This window comes from Pinus tabuliformis, chromosome 9 (assembly GCF_031772625.1).
Source record: "Pinus tabuliformis cultivar Carrire ecotype Pingquan chromosome 9, CPIR1, whole genome shotgun sequence".
NCBI classification, from domain to species: Eukaryota; Viridiplantae; Streptophyta; class Pinopsida; order Pinales; family Pinaceae; genus Pinus; species Pinus tabuliformis.
In genome coordinates, this window is record NC_142307.1 from 321,202,919 (window position 1) to 321,225,749 (window position 22,831).

Sequence of the window (22,831 nt, forward strand, 5' to 3'; positions counted from 1 at the left end):
ATGCAACATTGAAGGCTAGAGGAGGCTAATTTGATGGTTGGCCGACCTTGACAACTTGTCCATAATCAAAATAAATTCATAACTTTAATTGTACAAGTCAGAATGGGATGATATTTAGATCAATCCTATACCTCTTGTGTTACAAATCCATTTGGGCACATCAACCTCAACCTACAGATCAACAATATTAGGGCCCATCAACCCCTAATTTAGTTGTTACATGCCCTAAAGAAGTCAACCATCAGAATGCCTAGCTTCCCAAGAAGTTCCATGACTGAAATCATCTAGAAACTGCCTCTAAGAAGAGCAGTGCATGTAGACCTTCATTAGGGTGCACTACAGTGCAGCCAATACACTGTCAGTGTGCATTGCAGCGCACTTGGTCCCTCTTTGGCCTGCGCTGAGCGAATTTGAGTGAAATTCCATAAGGGTTTGAAAGATTCCTTAGCCATTGGGTGCCTCTAGAAGTTTCTCAAGGCTATCTACTCCTTTGAGCTTGTATTTGGATGAGGAAGGGAGTTAAGTAACATCAATTCCTTATCCCTTCCTCCATGGAACTAAATTATAAGTTTGGGAGGGCATTCATTATCACCATTTATGGCATAACTTCCTTCATTCACCTATAAAATACCACTCATTCAAGTGAGTTGATTTCAAGTATTGTAATGATGTCAAAATGTCTTGCTTGTTATGAGTAGAGAATGGTATTGAAGTGGAAGAGTAATGCTGAATCGAGCAATGGGTTGTAGTTCTTCCTTTTACTAATAAAGTGATCAAAGATTTTTCCATATGCTTGTGTTATTCATTTATGCTTTCATATATGTATCATGTAGTTGATTACATGCTATGTTTAATCAATAGATCATTATTATATTCTTTGATTGGTTGTTGTCTTATGTCTGTGTGTAGGTACTCTTCAAGCGGATTAAGTACGGAGAGGAGCAACAAAGTTGGTCAAGGGAGATAAGGAGAAAGCAAAAGCTACAGGTAGGCTTCTTTGCCTCTTATTTAATCTATTGGTCATAGGAAAAGTAGAGGATGCTTTGCACTATTGTTGCAGACTTAACTACTAATCTAGGGGTTTAAGCGTTTATCCGTAGACACTAAAACTTCCCAAAACATCTCGGAAAGAGGAATCCAAGAAAACTATCAGCTATCTCATAAGAGTTTTCAAAAGTGATGTTTGGCCCTAGTTGCGAAATTTAACAAGTATTGTGTAATTTTTATTTAGCAAGTTTAGAGATTGTGTTGCACAATCCTTTTCTAGTTTGGTTAATTTTTCTATTTGTTGTAGTGTCACTATGGAAAATCTTGCAAGGAAATCTTTGTTTTACTAAGAGTTTGATTTCCTTTTTCATGAATTGTTTTATTTTCAATTTCAAACATGATTGGATTGCCTCCTCCCATAACATTGTTTCGTTGTTCACTTGAAATGTTGCAAATGATAATTTATTTCTCTTTGCAAATTTCATGATATTCTTGATGGTGGTTATCACATTGTCTGTTAGCAGTTGAACCTTTATGAATGGATTTTTTGATGTCTACCTTTTGTGGTTCTATTTCTCATGTAGCACCTTGATGTCTTCAATGTTTCATAGTAGGTCAAAATATGATATGGCATGTTCCACCCATTGGATATGTTAAAACATGTCACTTGTGGCCATTTGGTTCTAGTCATATAGATTTCTCCTTGATTTTGATTATTTGGGCACAAAGTAGAATAATTGAGATACATCGACCTTGTTCTACATTATGGTCTTCCTTCATTTTGGATGCATACATTTGAGTCATGACAGCCAATAACTCTCTTTTGTTGCTACATCATGCTACTTCCTTACTTTGAATTATGTTGTTTTTTCTTAGATGAATTGTTCCCACAATTGTTGATTCTCGACCTTTTTGAGTTCTTTGAGTGTAAGAGACATGGAAGCACCTTTTCTAGCACACTCTTGTAATGAACCTATTTGGGAGCACTCTTTGGGGTATGAAGGAGCACTCCATGCCTCCATGGGAGGCACTCTTGGAAGTGCGCTTCTCTAGTGATTTTGGAGTGAACATGAGGAACTTAGATCACTCCCTAAGTGATCCTAGAGGTTTCCTTGGGTGAACAAGAGTTCTCTCGCCATTAAGAAAATTCTCATTAGGCATTCTTGTGCTTAGTAAAATTTCTCTTACAAAATTTCAGATTGGTACGGTTTTTTTCATGAGAGGCCCAAGGGAGGGTTTTAATAGCCCTGCAACTCATGATTAGGGTTTATGGATATCTTGAAGGGGAGTTTAAAGGATACCATAGTCATTATTGTTGAATATATGAGAGGCAAGGTATATGTCTACTCTTGCTTTTCATTTTATGTCTTTGTGTTGAATGCTCTATTTTCATACTCTTCTCATTCCTTTTCCTTCATTCTGTTGCAGGTTTTTATCAAGAAGCATGTGGGTATATGGTGTATTCTTCCATCTTGTAATGATGGTGTCAATTGGAAATACCAATGATGGGAATAGATTTGAGAATCTTTGTGGTGAGGATGGCCCATTTCGTGGAGAGGGAATTTTGGCTTTGTGATATATTTAATTCCATCATAGAGGTATTTTATTTGGTGTTGACCATGGAATGGAGGAAACTCCTCTTGGTAGATGCTTGAGCTCATTTTTGGCCAAATGGCTCCAAGTGAAATCAGATAAAGAGATCTATGTTTTGATAGATTTATCTTCAAACCATTTCTTTTTACAGTCTAACTAGGATGCCTCTTGCCAATATTATTGACCCTAATCCAGTGGAAGAATAGCCTTTGAGACCTCCTTATTAAAGGAAAATGATCTATTGTCTCCACCTCTCTCCAACAAGGTGTGCATCTCCTTGGATCTTGTTGTGCCCTTATTTGGATGACCTCCTAGTTCAAGGATTTGTTACCTAATGCATCACATAAAAATTCTAGACTTCATAGGAGATTTTGATTTACAAAATATCACTCACCACAAAGTTTCTTACGTTCCCTCTTATTGATATGTAGCATTATCCAAGACTTGTCATGAATTTACCCAAAGAAGGGTTTTTAGAGGACGTCCTAATTCAAGGATTTATCTCCCAATGCTAATCAAATAAACATTTTAGAATTCATAGGAGCTTTGAACTTCCAAAATATTCCCCACCATGGAGTTGGTTATGTTCCTTCTTATTCACACATAACATTTTTTATTTGTAAATTTATGTAATTCTCTGAAATTGTTTCCTGCTTCTTTCAAGCATATGTGGAGACTGATGAGGTATCATGCATAGATGACTCTTCAACCTGTAAATATAGTAAGTCATGATGTTTGCATGAGTCCTACTAATTTTGGGATTTTCTGGGAGGTTTATTACCATTTTTCATTTTCAATGTTTACTCGGGTAATTGGCCTTTGTGTAGTTTACTCTCTGTGTTCACATGGAGAAAACTAGAATCATTGGCAACTGCAGCTTTATAGTAGGACCCACACATGTTTCTCTTTCTTCTACACATTGCTTGCACATATGAGCTTTCATAGCATGGACAAATGCAATTTTTATTTTGTTTCAGTTGACTGAGTCAAAGAATGTTATTGATCATCTATGACATTTCATCTTAAACTTTGCTATTGCATATACACATAATTGGTGACATTCTATAATGCACAGATGGCTAGAGTGCATACATGGAAGTCACTAATGTGGGGAGTGGAACTATCTTCCCATGAGTACAGTTGTCATGGATGAATCTTAGCACAACCACTTTCTAATAGTCATGGATAATTTCATCATTGTATCATTTTCTTGTTATTTGAATTTTTGATCACAGGTTTTCAGTAGGCCACTTCCCGATGATTTCACAAATATGGAGTCAATTCAAGTTTTTATTCTTAAGTAAAATCTTCTGACAGGACCCCTTCCATCCTAGCTTGGTGGATGGAGAAGAGTAACTTCTATAAGGTTATCCAAAATTGGTTTGAAGGTCATTTACCTTGGGAACTGGGCAACTGTTCATCTCTCAGAACATTGTGAATTAATGCTAATAGGCTCTATGGATCAATAACATCAGAGCTTTTTCATGCCAAGAGCCTAGCCTCTCTCTTTGTCACTGAATCAGTTTATAGCTAGCATAGAGGACACTTTCCGAGTGTGCATGAATTTGACAGACTTGTTATTAGATGGGACAATTTTTCTAGTGGAATCCCTAGCTATCTTTCAAGTCTGCCTTTAGTCACCTTAGACATGGCACACAATAATTTCTCTGGAAAATTACCAGATGAGATTTGGAGTTCACAAACTTTGCTTGGAATATCACTCAACAATAACTTCCTTATGGGTGGGTTGTCTCTATCCATGTCTACTGCCAGTAATCTCCAGAGGTTGCACCTTGATAACAATTATTTACAAGGATTTATTCCTAAAGAGGTTGGAAAAATGAAGAATTTAACAAATTTATCACTTCATGGAAACAGGCTCAGGAAAAATTCCTCCTCAACTTTTTGACTGTGTCAATCTTGTGGCTATTGATTTGGGAAGTAATGATTTGTCTGGCACAATCCAAGAAAGATTGGGCAGCTAGAAATGTTGGATAACCTTGTCCTTTCTCATAACAAGCTTTCTGGTTCCATTCCAGGTGAAATTTGTGCTGGATACAAGGAAATATTCCCATTACCTGATTCTGAGTTTACACAACACCATGGACTATTGGACCTTTCATGGAACAATTTGACTGGTAACATTCCTGAGTAGATTGGGAATTGCAGCGTTATATTTGAGTTAAATTTATAGGGAAACCTACTTACTGGTCATGTTCCTCGGCAACTTTCTTGGCTTGCAAATTTGACTTCTCTATATTTGTCCTTCAATTTTCTTAGTGGGTCCATTTTACCTAATTTCAAGAGACTCCAAAACCTTCAAGGTCTGATTTTGTCTTATAACTAGTTTTCTGGTAGTATTCCTATGGGGTTAGGAAGGATTTCAGGCCTTGTGAAGCTTAATTTAACAAATAATAAATTGATGGGCACCCTTCCTACAACGCTTGGAAATCCAAAAATGCTCACTCATTTAGATTTGAGCAACAACAATCTCATTGGCAGTCTCTTACCATCGTCTTTTCATCCTTTTTTTTTGGATTCGAGCAATAACAGATTTACTATAGGAAATCTATCTTCACTAGTGTTTTTTGTTGTTCATAATAATAGTATTAGTGGAAGAATTCTTGTAGAGATGGCTAACCTAGCCTTGCTAATGTACTTGGACCTATCCTCGAATCATCTTGAAGGTATCATTCCTCCCAACTTGTGTAAAATATTTGGCCTTGAGTTCATAAACTTCTCAGAAAATGCATTACTGGGAGAGATTCCTGAGAGATGTGAGAGTTTTAATTTGTCATTGCTTGCCAACCCGGGACTATGTGGGCAGCCAATTGGTATTGTGTGTCCCTCAGGATCCTTCTTGAGCAAAGGTGTTGTGTGGGGCATAGAAATAGGGAGTACATTTTCATTGCTTTGCTTGATTTTGGTTGTTATTAGGTGGAGTATGTTGAGACAAGAGGCTTTGGTGAAAAATCTAGAGAAAAAAATCCTCACAGTTCCTCTTGACCCAGTGACTATGGTTCTATGCTTCTTGAGCCTTTATCATCCTGGCATTGAGACTTCTCATGGTCTCTGCTAAGTAGACATGTACTACTTTGTGTTTCCATTTGAATTGTCTTTCACATCTGCAGTATTGATCTCTTGCACATGTCTACTTTATGTTTCCATTTGATTTCTCTTTCACATCTGTAGTATTGATCTCTTGCACATTCTAATCACATGCATTAAATGAGTCCACCTTTTTAGTTCACTTTTAACATGTGTTAGAGTGGGGACTCATATTTTATTTTGGAAAATCGACCGTGCCTTTAACTTGACAATTTGCCATCATTAAGCTATTGGATTATGCTGCCTTCACTAACCATGCTTTGCTTCCTTCATAGACTCTATCTCCTTTGCCTACAATTGCTTCCAAGTGAAGCTTTCCACACATAGGATTCCACCTTCTCAAGGTGTTTGACTTTTGTCCAACCCATAACTCCATGCTTTCTGAAAGTTCTATTATACGTTTGAAGTCTTAAATTCTTTCTTACCTACAATAAGAGTTTGTAGAAATAAATCATGAGATAATGGAAAGAGATCAAAAATTTAAAATTGAAGTTTCATTTCTCTTATTTGTCAAGAAGACAATGATTCAAAGAAATCACAGAGGAAACATCATCTAGAATAGTATAGTTATAGAGAAAACCACCCAAAGAGGGGGTGCTGAAAACAAATACTATTGCATACATATTATTAAGAGCTAAAACCTTAGGAGAAATTGGTACAAGGAATAGAAGATCATGAAGTCTTGGAGCTATTATCTTGGATTTTAGAGGAAAGATGTGAATGATATTCCTTCTCCAAGTCAACAATCATTGTATATAGTATATACATCTCTACTAACATCCAAGGTCGTACAAAAGAAATCGTATATAGATGGCTGACTAGATGAACTTGTGAAATTTGTTGTTGCTTGGAAGAGGCATCTCACTAATGGTGTCTAGAGGAACTTGAATTCCTATTGGTATGACATGAACTATCTCAGGCTCTGAGATGAAATTTCTATGGGGCCCCTTAAGAGGGTGGGGAAACTCATTGATGAAGAGCATATGATCCAATGAGGTCTCATGGATCTAGAATCAAATAAGGTGTTGCACTTGGCTTCCCACATGGTGCCTCGAGTACATGGGAGCATCGAGAAAAAATATGTGATTGTCCTAAGGGTCTCCTGCATGAACAAAGATAGGCATATCTAATTTAAATATTGGAAGAAGGTGAAGACTGAGTTTTGTAATCCTTGAATAGATAGTAGAACCCCCTTTTGATCACATAATGAATGGGACGATGGAGTATGAAATGTCCTTAGTCTTAGTCTCTTGTAGATGTGTAATAACCTAAGTGGGTGTTACCCAAATAACCACCTGAGCTAGACATCCAATTGACAAACTAACTTGTGAGAGGTTAGCCTATGAATATACTATATTTCTTGTTGTTACAATTTTTCGGTGTCATATTATTAGTTATTTGAAAAATTCTTTTCTTCTTTGATTCATGATAAAATTCTTGATAAACTTATTGCATTTGTCTTGTTTCAAAGGAGTTGCATATTTGGTAGTCATTAATGTATTTCCATGTGTCTGTAACCTTAAAAAAATAAATCTAATTAGAAGATACCTTTTGGCTTACAATGTGCATGATTATTACTGCATGGGTATATAAATGTTGGTCTTGTAGTGAAAAAGCCAAAAACGAAAGATGATTTTGAGCCAAAGCTGAAGCTTTCAAAAGAGAGTATGCAGACAAAAAAATGTGGCAAGAAAGTGATTGATGGAGAAGAGGAGGCTGCTTTCATTCTTGGTCAGATTAAGGTAGAAGGTGACAACCAAAAAATGTTGCTTAATGTGGAATATGTGAAGAGAAATGAACTTGCAAAGAACTGGTTTGAGTCAACAGAATCAGATAAAATGGATTATGAAGAATGTGGTATTTCCCTTATGAAAATAGATAGCGCCCTAGTGGTTTCACCCAATACAACAAGGAATTTAACAGTGGAGGTTGTAATAAGTTATAAGGTGAAAAATGAGGTGGAAATTAAATATATTGTTCCCCACAAAGATGATAAGCTAGGAACCAGAGACATTTCTGGCCGAGACTGAAAATGAAGTATTTTTAGGAAAGGATCATGGAGTAAAAATTGAAGTGGATCCATTACTCAAAGTTCATTATGCTTTAGACCTAATAAAAAATTCTTATCGTGAAGATGAGGTTAATGATATTGACAGAAAAAAAGTTTTGCATAATTTTGCCAGTGGACTAACAAATTGATAAACAAGAATCCAAGTGAAATTCAGCATCAGAGGCCAATGATGGAAATTCTATTTCAGAAAGTTAGAAAAGGTTAATTGTTATTAGTGCAGGGCCTTCTGAGCTAGCAGTTTCTAGGAATTTGAAGTGGCTAAATTAATGTCATGTAATTGTTTTGGAAGCATGAGATAGGGTAGGTGGAAGAGTTTATACAGATTGTTCAACACTTTCAGTGCCAATGGATCTAGGTGCTAGCATGATTATTAGTGTTGAGGCATATGTCACAACATAAAGAAAACTAGATCCATCTGAATTGCTTTGTACACAACTTGCCCTAGAGTTGATAGTGCTAAATAATTACTGCCCTCTATATGCTTCTCTGACTGGTCAAAAGTTTCTGCCACCTTAGATGAGGCACTTGAAGCATAGTATAACATCCCACTTGATGATATGGTGATTCTTATTGCTCATAATGGAGATGTAAGAATGCACATTTCTCTGGATGAGGGGTTAGAATATGCCATAAAAAAGCGACGCATTTCTCGATCAAGCTCAACTGGTTTAGAGTTGGCAAGCAATAAATGCCTTCTTAACAATTCTAACTGTCAAAGCACAATTCTGGATTCCTTAGCGAGAGAGTTAGAGGCATTTTATGCAACAATTGCTTCTAGCATAAAATTAGTTTCTGAAAGTAACATTTTAATAGTTGTAGGTATGGAAAATGGAATTAACATGGAATCTCAACCTCATAGACTAAATTTATCTGACAATTCCAGCATGGAATAACAAAGCCTAAATCCACTTGAGAGATGAGTTATGGATTGGAATTTTGCTAATTTGTACTATGGCTATGCAGTAGAACTTAGTTTCGTTTCACTCCCTTATGGAATCAGGATGATACTTACGGAGGTTTGGGAGGAGCTCATTATATAATTAAAGGAGGTTATATCACTGTTATGGAGGCATTAACTGAAGGTCTTAATATTCAGCTAGGTCATCTTGTAACATAGATTTCATACTCTACGAAGGACCCAAAGTCAAAAGGTGGAATAGCGAGAGAGGTAAAATTTTGTACTGAGAATAAGCAGGAGTTGTTGGTGATGTAGTTCTAATAACTGCGCCCCTTAGTTTCTTGAAAGAAAATAAAATAGATTTTTCACTAGCTCTTCCAGATTGGAAATTAACCTCCATTCAACAACTTGGATTTGGTTTCTTGAACATGGTAGTTATGGGATTTCCGAATGTCTTTTTGGATTAGAGTGTGGATTATTTTGGGGCAACTCCAAAGAGAACAGAGTTACATGGCTGATGTTTATAGCTTTGGAATGTGAAGAAAATAGTTGGTGTGCCAGTTCTGATTGCTATTGTAGTTGGAAAGGATCCAAAAGATGGTCAGGATTTTAGAAACCTCTGATCATGTTAAACATGCAATCATGATCCTTTGAAAGTTGTTTGGAGAAACTACTATACTATACCCCATTGCATATGTTGCTACAAACTGAGGTGGTGACCAATTTAGTAGGGGTGCTTATTATTATGTTGTCTTTGGTGCTTCTGGAGAGGACTACGATGTTTTGGGCAAGATTGTAGAAAATTGATTATTCTTTGTTCGGGAGGAAACTATAAAGAGCATACATATATTGTTGGTGGTGCACTAATGAGTGGTCTTCAAGAAGCTGTCTGAAGCATTGCCATTCTAGAAAACGATGAGGAGTCCATGGTAGAGGTTGAGGCTATGGTTGTTGCACAAAGGCAATCTGATAGTGAAAGAAGTGAAGTGAGGGACATGGTTAAGAGGCTTGATGTAGGAGAAATTTCAAGTGTTGTTTGAAAAGGATCTCTTAATGGGGAACAAATTCCTTTGAGAAAATATTCTTTTACTTCAAGACATGTTTGGAAATGCAAAGACAACAACTAGGCATCTATATTTAGAAATGAAGATGTTGTAGCTACTTGCTGTTGCTATGAAGGCTTTTGCTGGCACAAAAGAAAGGCTTGGCATTCTCAACATATGGATCCTGGTATGCTAAATGCATTTTCCTAAATTTTTTTGCAAGTTCATATAATGGATTTGAAATCAATTATCAAGGATTACCTTATCATTTCATTTTGCAAGGAGATTGTAATACTTTGAGTTTATTTCAAATTTCATCAGTGGCATTCCATTATTTATAGATAAATAAATTGTGTGTCTCTTTAGAATTTGTTATGCATTGATTTTCCTCTAATCAAATCAGAGGGAAGTGTTGGATGGCTATTGTCATGTGGCATTAAATTGCTCTCAGTCCCTCTCCATAAATTTCCAATTTTCTAATTGAGTTGATAGTTCATATTAAACTGGAATGGTTTGTGAATTTAGGAACTTTTGATTTATTATCTCTATATTCTTCAAGTTTAAAAGTGTAATGAAGCCTCGTGCACCTTATTATTATAAATCTATTTTTAGTTTGTACTCGGTTACTCTATATTTGAGTACTTCTACATCCTAAGCAAGTCAAACTTTAATATAATTGTAATTGTATTTAGTTCTTGATTTGCAAATGACATTAAAGGTGTTGTTGAAAAAATATTAGAAAGAAACATGGGTGAAGAATGCAACTTTATGTTATAGTGGACTAAGGGAATATTTATTTTTTCCTTTTGCATGGGGAAAACAAGATTCCATGGGAAAAGATGGGACACAACTCTTATGCCACTGTGTACGGTTGCTACTGATTTCTTCAGTTGATATGATTGTAATACAACAATCTGGTAAATTCACTGAAACTTCACCACATCTTGTCATTCTTTTTTGCTCTTTTTTTCTTATGCTATTGTTTTAATGATATAGTTGATCCTAGATCCCTTGAATGTTTTAAATGAATAGATCAATTTTTTCATGTTCCAACAATGTTTTTTTGACAAATAACAAAGGAAATTTGCTACTTGATTTTACAATTAAGAGGAAAGTTTGTATTTGATTCATTATATATTTGCAAAAGTTACTAGTATAGTTCAAAAAACAAGATACTCAGAGTCCTATGGTATGCTTAGTTAGTAATAATTCCTCTTTTCTAGTTCACCACATAATATTTCAATCAAAACTGTCTAGATTTCACTTCTATCAGGGAGCCACAAAGAATCCATGGTTGGCAAAGCATAGTTATGTATTATAAATATATCAGGCGAGAAAGACACACTGTGGAAAATTATATGACAAGGGAATAAATATTTCTCAAGGGGATAACATTCAAAGGTTGAAACTTGATACCAAGACTTCCTAACCCATCTGGAAGCCCTACAAAAAGTGTAAATTTTGGATTGAATGCAGATAAAGAAATTCCTAGGAACCATGTGATTTCTCCTGGATCGAAAGAGAAACATGATGTGCACTATGGGAAGGTAAAAGAACATAATATTCTTTTTTATGGTAATTCCTCTCTAGAGGTTAATACAAACGATTGCTATAGAAATAAAACCAAATCCGTAAGTGCTATACCTATTGAGGAGTGCAACATTAATGGTGAAAATAGTGAAAATTGTTGGAAATGTGCAATACAGATCAAATTTTGTCTTCAGACCTTGGTGAAAGGGAAGAGAGAAATGAAGACTTGGCAGAGGGGACTATTGAGATAGAAGGAAGAAAACATTGTGAACCTAGTGAGGACTCAGAAGGTACCAGTGAAAGCTTCTCTATCCATTCTCAAGAGAAAATAATAACATGGATGAATGTGGGATGAATTTACTAGCAAGCATAGTTGTGATTAAAATCTCAAAATATGAGAATGAAAATTTCGTAGTAAACTCTGTGACAAATTTCATGAAAACATGAGAGAATTTAGGGCAGGATGGTTTATCAAGTTATGGATGCAAACTCAATTCACGTCAGAGTGATGATGTAGTACGTTAAAATGTGTTGAATATGAAGCAAGACAAGAATGATCACTATTCGATGGATCATCAAGATGCTTCTAGAACCAACTTGGATACATTTCAAAATGTGGAATTTACTAGTAAAAAGGATGATTCTTTGAATTCCTCTATGAGGGCTTTGGAAACTAGAAATTTTTCTATGGTAGGGGATGATATAAAGGGAATTATTGAAGATAGAATACAAGAGAAATCATGTTCAAATAGGGGTGGGGAACAACCAAGGGATGAGTTCTCTTATGATATTGTAGAACTGTACATCAGGGGAAAAGGTGGATTGAATTCAGATTGTGAAAAACAATCTGAACTAGAGAGAAGAGACGAACAAGAGGGACTTGGTGGACACCAAATACAGGATGCAGTTAATTTACAACAAGAAAAGGTACATTTGAGGGACATTAGTGTATAAGAAGACAACCAAGAAAGTAGTGAACATTGCTTGGAAAAGGAAAAAGAGGTTGGAAATGAAAACCAAGAAAATCCAAGTGGAGGATATGTTCCATGCACAAGGGCCTCTGATCCTGATGTTAGGGAGCCAAACAATTGTCATTCAGGCCCTTCTGACAACAATTTTGTGGAAATTACACATCAAGTGGCAGACATGATTGGCAAAAGAAGAGGGCCATGATAAGCAGTCCGGCTGTAATAATCTACCCGATAAACATGTAGAGGATATAAGTTTGTCTTATGAAGAAAACAAAAGTATTGATGTGCTTCATGCCAAGAAACATCATTATACCTATGGACTTGAACATGAATACCAAGGGAAGGGTGAACACAAAGGTAATGAACATCTTCCTGTTGCCAGGAACATTACATATAAGGATTTGAGTCAGGAAAATATGATAAAAAAATGACAGTCCATGGAACCAGAACAGACTGTGGCATCTGGAGAAGTAGAAAATAAAGGAATCGGTGTGACTAATAGTTATGACAAGAAAAATTTTACTACGAATATGGGATCTTGTACTGTTCTTGATATTTGTGACATTGAAAGGAAAGTTCAAATCAAACATAATGAGCTTTCAGAGGTATATTCTAATATTAGTTATGAAGGTACACAAAGCATTACAGTTGTATCTTCAACATTTGTAGAACATCAAGAATTATGTTTGAAAACAACAGTACAGAGTGTCTGGTGAGAGCAACGACCATCCCTCTAGTAAAGTATGATGGAAGATATGATTCATCAAAAATACATTCTTTTGGCTTAAATGAATCTATTAAACTGGATGAAGCAGGTCATTATGACACAACACTATCCACATCAGCATCTCGTCTATCTGTTGTGCCTTACACAAGTGCTTTTGCTCCCCTTACTGTATCGTGCACTTGCTTAGAAACACCAATTGTAGTGTTGGCTAGGTCAAATGGGCATCATTCCTTCAATAAATCCAAGGAAAATCATAGGAGAACTAGGCTGGAAAGGATTTGGAGCAACAAGTGCTTTTTGACCAGTAGAACCTAGAGAAATAATTGATCTACAACATCCTATCTCCAAAATACCAATTTCAAATTCTGATGCATTTAATTCAATTGGAAAAGGAAATATAGCTTCATTATATATTGATCTTAATGTGGCTTATGAGAAAACATCTAAAGATGGGGTAATAACAATGCATTTATCTTCTCAAATATGTGAACCATCAACACGCTTTGGATGCAAAGATATGATCAGAAAAGATTTTATATCTTCAATCGTTGAAACTTTTTCTCCTACCAAGCCTTGTAGTCCTTTGAAGTCATATTTAGAATTGAATGGCATTGATGCTAATGGGGAGAATGAACTAATAAAAATTCTTCTTGGTATCAGTGCTGAAAATTTTGGATTGACTTTGAAGACTGACGCCAGTGCATAGTCCCTTCGAGCTTCATGTGTTTTGACTCCTGAGAGATTTTGACTTGAATGATGGGCCCACTTTTGATGACTGTCGAGATGAATTTCTGCCTTGGAATTTCAGCTCATTTTCCCAGCATGTAGCTAACCTGAGAATGAAGGTTGAGCTATTCAAATCATCATAGTGTTTTTCTGGTAGAGATGCCTTTCAATCATTTACAATACCTTTGCATTTTAATTACAAGACAAATCATCAAGTTATCACTACAATTGCATATGCATCTCAGTCTAATTGGATTTCATTACCTAGTCCTAATTTGTTCAATGGTGATATACATATAAAGTGAAGACAATATTCTCATCAGATCCTATTATTTTAGTAAATCATACTCGTTTACTGGATTTCATTTTGGGTCAAGATTTCATCTTAACTCTGCTTCTTTTTCAAGTGACTCACCTTCCTATCCAGAATCATTAGGACTAGGATGTTTTCCATGCACTACTCAGCCTCATCCATCCTCTCTATGTCTATTCACACACTAGTAGAAAAATGGATAAACCTTGAGACAAATGTGTCAGAAAGTATTCCACAAAAAATATTTCATTGAAATTAAATGCTTTCGAGTTCCAACCGAAGGAATGCAGATATTTTTCATAGAGGTGATGTATCCAAGTGTTCAAATACATAGCATGCAATGCAATGTAAGTATCCTCCAAAGGGTTGGACCCCAAATCATGTCGTGTAAAAATCCCATGCATTCTTCTACTGCAGTGTGGGCACTCTAAATTTCGCAGGACTATGGTTTTCTGCATTTACACAAAACCAAAAATCCTTGTAAGATTGTGACTTGCCAGTGGCAGACTTGGAATTTACCTGTCATTAATACCCACATCACACTAGTTGTTTTCCAGGGAAGGGTTTACTAACATATTTTTGATTGGAATCCAGTGATAATTTCAAGGGTTGAAACAACATGATCTGTATATTCTATAGATTTATTATTTGTAAATCCATCTATAATATCAAAATGAACAATTTTGACTCATTTTTTACTGCATGCATCATTGGAAAAAGATCTGAAATCCAAGTACCTTGGCATGGTCTAGTCCCAAATTTTTAATCCTATGAAAATGCCACATAGGCACATTCCTACAACTAAATTATTGTAGACACCCATAAAAATTGAATATTTAAATTTATTTTCAGACATCATCTCTAACATCTTTTAGATGCCAATTGTGATGATAATATCACATGTCAAATATCTAATATCACATGTTTTTCGAGACTGAACCTTTGGAGTTGGGGAAAGGGTTTCTAGATACCTGAATCTATACCATTGGAAAATGGATTGTTCATGGATACTTGAATCTGTACTGTTGGAAAGAGGGATTGTTGACCAAACCACTCAAGCTAGATATACACAACTAGCTATTTATTTTCTTTAAAAACCATCAATATATTCAGATAAATGAACATTGTTTCCTTCAAGAAGCTAGAAACTACTATATCTTTATAAAACATCTATGTATTATGTATTCATGTAGATGGATGATCAAAACCATATATAAATGAGAGATAGTTGCAGATTGTCAAATATTATCTAGCTTTTGAATACTTATTTTGATGGTTGAGTTGTTGATGACTGGTTCTTTGTTCTTGCTTTTGTGTACTATTGTTCCATTTCTTGCACTAGAACCCTTACGAGTAGTAAATTCTTTAATCTAATTAGAATATTTGCCTTGTCATGGTGTATATTTTATGTCATGATACATTTTTATAGATTGAAGGTTGTTGGTGAAAGTGCAGCAATTCAATTACGTTATTATAAGAACAATCTAGTTGGCACTTCAAACCTGTATGAGATTATGGCCAAACATAGTTGCAAAATGGTAATTCTAAACCTTGTAGCTGTTAATGATATTTATAATTCTGTATATTATAGAATTGTGCCAATTTAGAGGAATTATAGTAGAGCTATCAAATGATATCATCATAGTGCTCCTTAATTTTATTTTCCATGTACCTACCAGTTCTTGCAATGTTAATCTTTCCAAAATAACATGTTATATTGTGGATGCCTTTCTGCATTTTAGGATTGATTAGGAATTTTACATAGTATAAATTTCCCGGTATGGTATTTGGGGGGATATGGTGACTTTTGTGCTACCCCTTTTCATATTTTTTGTGATTTTATGTCACTCTCCTGATGTAAGGCAATGTTTTTTTGATATTGCATTCTCTTCTTCCTGCCATCTTTGGGGATCATCCTTGCCTTTAAGAGAGAATTGTTATATTATCTCTCACTATAACTATTTCTTTTGAATACCTTTTCCAAGTTTTGTAGTTCTTGCTTTGTGCTCATCTTCAAGGATCCTAATGGCTCATTACTAGAGTGTTCATTGCAGCTTGTTTTTGCACTAGATAATGAGGAGAATCTGCGTGCAAGTATCTAGTGGTATGGGTTTTATTCTGGTATGCATGATGGGATAAGCCAATAAGGATCCATCTTAATTTTTTTATGAGAACTTCAATGAAGGGAATGGTCCTATTATTTTCCACCTCTATCATGAATCTGATGCTTTCATTTTGGTTGTTGAGATGATTGAGAAATTCATTCAGGATTTTCATTCCATGAGAGCATTCGATATTCATATATCTATGAATTGGTCCATTTGATATGGGTTTAGTGGAAGGGATCCTAATATCTACTTTTCAAAGTATTTCATGTACATATTAGTGGACATTGATGACAATAGTAATCACATGGCTATTTATTCATTATATTCATATTTGATTCCTTGAAGGCTAAAGTATGTGGATTTGAAATATCCTTGATTTTCCTCATTTCTTTTTAGCTTCATCTTTTAGTAGATACCTTCTTATATTGTAAGAATTGGATCAATTTTAGAAACAATTCCGAAAGAACTAATAAACTTGTGCAACCACAAAATGTAGTGGCTCATACAATTTGTTATCTTGGTGGTTATTTGTGTTGCCAGTTCAAGTTAATTCATGAGTTTGAATGACAATATAGTTATCAAGGCATTATTTGAGGTATTTTAGTTGATCAAATAATCATTGTGATATTCTATTTGATTTATTACAAGTACATAAATCAGTTCCCAAATATTTTGCAAAGAGGGCATTATAAAACCAATTTGACTTGAGAATACATTTCAAAAATTTACATTGTTTCACTTAGACCTAAATAAGTCATCCATTTGGTTAAAATGGAATCATTTTTTGTAATACTTGATTCACTATGGTTGTAGATATGAAATATGAAATGGTTTGGATTTCTAGAATACTTGTGTTTCATAACATAAAAGCACAAAAATCCTTGATTTTAAGCAAATTTCTCATTTGTTTTCATTGTGTGAAAGTTACATGTTTAATTTGATGTAGAATCTGAGAATATATTTTGTTATTTTTTCTAATTAAAATGTGTATCATCTTGATGCTTCCAATTCCTGCCTAGTGGCATGATAAATGGGTCAATAGAGAAAAAATGAAAATTATAAGGAAGAATAACATCTCTATTCAGTGTTGCTCTGAGATCAATATATAAAATGTTTTCATTGAAGATGATGCAAGTGAGTAAGATAGTTGGGGGTTATTGCGATCCATTTTAGTATGCATACAAGGATATGCGTATCGATGTTATCTGCTGCTCATTTATGGATTATTGTGATCCATTTTAGTATGCCCATTGCATATAGGGATATGTGTATCAATGTGGTGTGCTGCTACGTTATGACAATACTAGATGTTAATTTCATAAATTATTTTTTTAAATTTAACCTGAAGCATAATCATATTTTACTCAAATATGTTTATCAAATGGTTTTCTCATCATCATCTACAGTTTATGGACAACCCAAGGTGATTCCTTGTGTAGAAGACTTCCAACTTTCTGCAATGAATCCATATGCATGCACTAATTTTTGATGTTCAACTTCATGTGTGCACCAATAGTTATATCTGCAAATTGTAGTTTTTAGTTGTTGAGTGTCTTTGCTATTTTAATAACTTTCAATATTTTCCGAGTAGATTCTTACATTTTTTTTGCTTAAAATAATTTCGTTATTAGTGGTTAGATGGACCATGTAGCTACATAAATTAATTCCTTTTCCATCTGTTTCTTGAACTCTTCTTTGAAGATATAGCCCATGATATTTATAAGGTATATCTAGAGTAGAGAATGATTTTACAGAGCTACTTCAACACAGTTGGAGCTCACCCAAGTAGCCATATTGGAGAATATCTGAAGGCAATTCCAAATAAACTCATGCCTTTCATCCAACAAGTGGTTGTGGGTAGGCAACCAATGTTGAACATATATGGTAATGACTACCCAAAAAAGGATGGCATAGAGGTAGGATAGAATACTATCTTCAATATTTGATGTTATTATAATTTTTTATACAGATGTCAATTTGTTTTTTATATAACATAGAAATTTGTGGTTTTAAATCTACACACATGAACTTACTAGCAACATAAGATATTTCCCAAAATGTCATATTAGTATGCAGTAGATTTAGTCTCTTAGGATAATTTATGAGACTATTATAAATTAGAACATATTGATTTTGAACCGCAATACTTGCTACTTATTGAACATTGATACTTCGACAACTTTAAGAGACCATTTTATATTTCATAGATATTTGGACCTATTGATTTTGAAGCTTGCATGTGTTTCTAACTCTTGTCAACACTTTTTATTATGCTACTTTAACTCACTCATTTATATGTTTATGCATTTTAGATTGTCTATTTGAAACTATTTATTTTCTTTCTACTGTACTTGCAATGGTATTAGGTTCAAGACTAATTCATGTAGTAGACATCGTTGATGGTCATTTGCGCTCCATAAGTTATTTAATGCAAGTCGCATAAGTAAATTCCCCCCGACTTTCATGATTGATATTTTTACCATAAATTTAGATCACATGATAAGGAGATCTCAAAATGGTTTTAAGTGACAATGTATCTTTTCTATGGCTGAAATAAGGCTTGTAGAGCTTTTGTGTATTGATTCCTTCATTTTTTAATATAGTCCTTAAGTTTAGTTGTCTAACATGAATAATTCATTGATATTTTCACATTTCAATATTTTAAGGGTCTTTGCTTAAGAAGACATTATGCCTACATTTCACATTTTAAGTAAATATATGCCCTTTTCTACTACAAGTACATATTGGTATTTTCAATGATCAATTAGTATATGGGAAAATTTAATTAGTTATTTTTCATTATTGGATGTGAATTTTTCAGGTGTTCTTTTCTATGGTGACATTTTATTTTCTTTGTTTATGCAAGTCATCTGGTCACATGGTGGCAACTATCGCCCAATTGAATAAAACTAGTTTGAGTTTGTTGCATTTCTGTGGAAAAATGACATTGACATAGTTGATGTTGAGGTATATGTTGTATAAATCTTTTATAGTCTACTTCAGTTTATATTTTAGCATTCATCATATTTCATGTCTTATACTCTGTATTGTATCTTCTTTCATTTTCAAAAGATGAACTAAGTATTGATGGTAAGAAGTAGGAATTGAAGAAGGAGAAGAGAAATAGCACTAGAGTGAAAAGTACAAAAAGCGAGAGGGAAGAGAACTAGTCTAGTGATACCCTTAAAGCCAACATCTCACGAGACACACACATAGAGATTGATTGTCAAGTTTTTAAGTTGGTGAATTCACCTACAATACCTTGGAAAGACAATGATAATATTTTGAAGTGGTGAAACAATATTTTATGTATAAATTGTAGTCCAACCAATATTAAGTTGGAAACTCATATTGTAATATTTGACATTTCATATAATATAATTTATGTGGTTGAAATTAAATATAGTTGTACTTGATATTATTTAGTATTGTAATTAACATATGTAACTTTACTTTTTCATATTAGATGAACATGTAGATTGTATAATATTTTTTTTTAATTTAGTCACAAAATCATACTAATTGATTTATATTTGTTAATAATGAACACATAAAATCAATCTAAATCTACTAAATTAGTAGTTTATATTGATTAAAAATGAACAAAAATAAAATGAATATATGACTAAATCAGTCGTTTATATTTTTATTAATGAAAGTAAATGAAATGAATATAAACTACTAAATTAGTCGTTTATATAATGAATATGAAAATACAAAAAAATATAAATGACTACTGTAAATGATAAATTTGTGATTAGGAATGATGACTAGATTTTGCATATATACAACTATTAGTAGCTAATTTACAGTATCTTATAACATGACCAACATTTTGGTCATATTTCTTTAGTCATTAATTGGTTTTTTTGGGTGATCATATAGTAGTATATTTTGTTGTATATTTAGTCATTAATTGTGTAAATTAATGACTAAATCAATGACTAAATTAATGACCAAATTTATGACTAAATATATTACTATACAATAAAATTGATACAACAAATTAATGACTAAGCTAAAAATTAGTAAAGGTTGGTCACGTTATAAGATACTGTAAATTAGCTACTAATGGTCAACAACCAAAAAATGGTCATTTATATGCAAATTTTAGTCATTGTTTTAGTAACTGATTATCCGTTTTGTACTAGTGCATGTATGCATGCACACGCTTTTTGTTTTCTTGGAAAAGATGCAAAGATGTATCTGCATTATGTTTTCAAAACCTTGACATGCACAATTCAAACTCTAGCTCAAGTAGAAGCTAACTTAGGCGTAATTTTGCAAAAACTATTTACCATGTATACAAGAAATTAATAGTTGCAACTACCTAACAAGCTACAAGTATCATATTAGGGTATTTTAAATATAATGGATACATGCACATATAGTTCTCTTTGCTTATGCATGCATATATCTAAAAATTTGGATGTATAATTTTAGATGTCCTACCCTGTTTTTAGACTCATCTACTATTTTGCACTTGAATATACACATATGTTCCTATGTATCTGTAATATGCTTATCAAATTATTTCACGTAGGGTTATAAGAACACAATATAGAGTGTATCGATTTCACAGTATTTCTTTCAATTTCAGAAAGAGGTGATATAGGATACAAAAAATGTAATCAAGTTGTTGATTTCAATATATGCCTATAACTCACATCATATTTCAATTTTACTACTGCTCCTAGTGCTATTACACCAACAATAATTAAGGCACCCTACTTACATCCTAACCCAAGGAGGTGGTTACCAACCTCCAGGTTGACCCAACGCTCAATGTGCAGGTATGAGATTGGGGTTTAATTTTATTTTTTTAAAGAAAATTATGCTAGAAAACCTTCATCACTCACCTTCTTGGTAATTCATGAAAATGTATTGTTGGTATTTGACGTCACAATAACAACCAATTAACATTTCATTGTCTAATAATAGGAGAATGATATTGAACACATATGCATCGGCTTTCCGAATCTCATAAATAATCCCATGAATACAGTAACCTATAGAAATACCTTCTCGTATGACCACCATTTTTTTGAGGAACAACCACCCAACATGTATACATAGTTACCTATGTCAAACATTACAATGTAACCTTCATGTTGTTCATTACCATGAAGGTTCCTAAGAGAGATGGATTTATGTCTCCTCCTTTGCATGTATAACTTCAATCAACCATAGTCAATCAGACCAAGCAACCTCACTGACATAAGTTTCTAACTTAATGATCCTAAAACAATTGGATTGAATACCCTGTACAATTCCCACAAATTCTTCCAAAAGTGTGGACCCGATTATATCTACAACAACCAAATTTGAGTATGTATTTTTTGTCTTAAAGTAGCCCTCAATATCCACGAGGTAAAGAATCCTTCCATGTGTTGGAAATTGTTGATAAAATTTGTTTTAAAGTATTTCAATAACCTTGTAGTAGGTAGGCATCTAGTGGCCTTGCGTATGTCAAGCATGGTGATCATTATAATATTCATTAGAAAATACTATACTGAAGTTGTAATGACATCACGTGATGCATAAATATCCAATGAAGACAATTTCCTAGAACCTGTTATCCAAATATATCTTTAAGATTGCATCTTGTCTCACGAAAATAATGAGTAACAAGCCCACACTGCTAAAATAAGGTATTTTCATATTATACCTTTGCTTGCAGCACAAAATCATTTTCATAGTTGCAATTATTATCTACTCTTTAAGAATAAGGATTTTTCCTTAGTCTTGGACTTAAATTGGTGATCATATGTTGTGGTATCCATGTCTCTACTAAATATTGTTTCTTATATTCCAAGTGACCAAGCCTAGGAGATCTCATGCAAATCAGGCACTAGAGGACATCTAGGGTCTTTTCTATTTCATTTTTTATCACATTATATTAATAATTATAGACATCATGAGAGGATGGGACCACATATTACTGAGCCAAGACCAAGTGGGTTTTGTTCACATAAACAATAGAGATGGAAATTAAGTGATTAATCATCTGAATTCCATCTCTATGGATTTTTATTGATGGCCATACTCTATTGACTTACTTTAGGTGCATAATATCATTCATGAATTACCTATAAAGTCAAAGTACATTTTACATCACATACTAATGATTTTTCTTCTCCATCTATACGAAATTTTACTTGAGGCATTAGGACAAAGGAAATCATTCCAAAACAGTTTAGAGTTGGACCTATTTGGAATTCATTTCAAGGTAACCTATATTTTGACTAGATGGTTTTCACAAACATAAATCACCCAAAGAAGGATTCATGAAAAATTATCTCCTTTCTCTCCATGTGATTATTTTACCATTTACACATAACAGTAAATGTGAATGTAGAATAGAGACCCTTATCAGCGCAATAATGAAAGTCATGGTTACTGTGAATAGTTGATTCCCAATGTACCATATTGGGAATGGGATCTAAAGGTATCTTATTTTCTTTTACAAAAGGCCTTGGAACTTACTCAATTATCACTTTTATGAATTGTATGTGTTTCCCAGACTAGTGCATCTGGTTGCAGATACGTAAGAGTTGACTTCTTTGGTGACCTTATGAGATTGATCATTTATATATGTGTTTACTTGAAAATTATAGTGGCTATCATGATGAAGTTTAATAATATTTAGCACATATCCATCTTGCAGGTATGAAATAGGTCATGACACTCATGGTTAGTCTCCATTCTGTGATTGGCCTCATAATGTAGTCAAACCTATGTTTTTTGCAAAAAAAC

The 22,831-nt window shown here is 33.9% G+C and overlaps 2 pseudogenes; both read left to right on the plus strand.

Annotated features, from left to right (window-relative positions):
• The first annotated feature begins 4,228 nt into the window (after positions 1-4,228).
• LOC149148523 (lysine-specific histone demethylase 1 homolog 3-like) lies at positions 4,229-12,184 on the plus strand (annotated as a pseudogene).
• Positions 12,185-15,379: 3,195 nt separating this feature from the next.
• LOC149148524 (UDP-glucose 4-epimerase-like) lies at positions 15,380-18,518 on the plus strand (annotated as a pseudogene).
• The last annotated feature ends 4,313 nt before the right edge of the window (positions 18,519-22,831 follow it).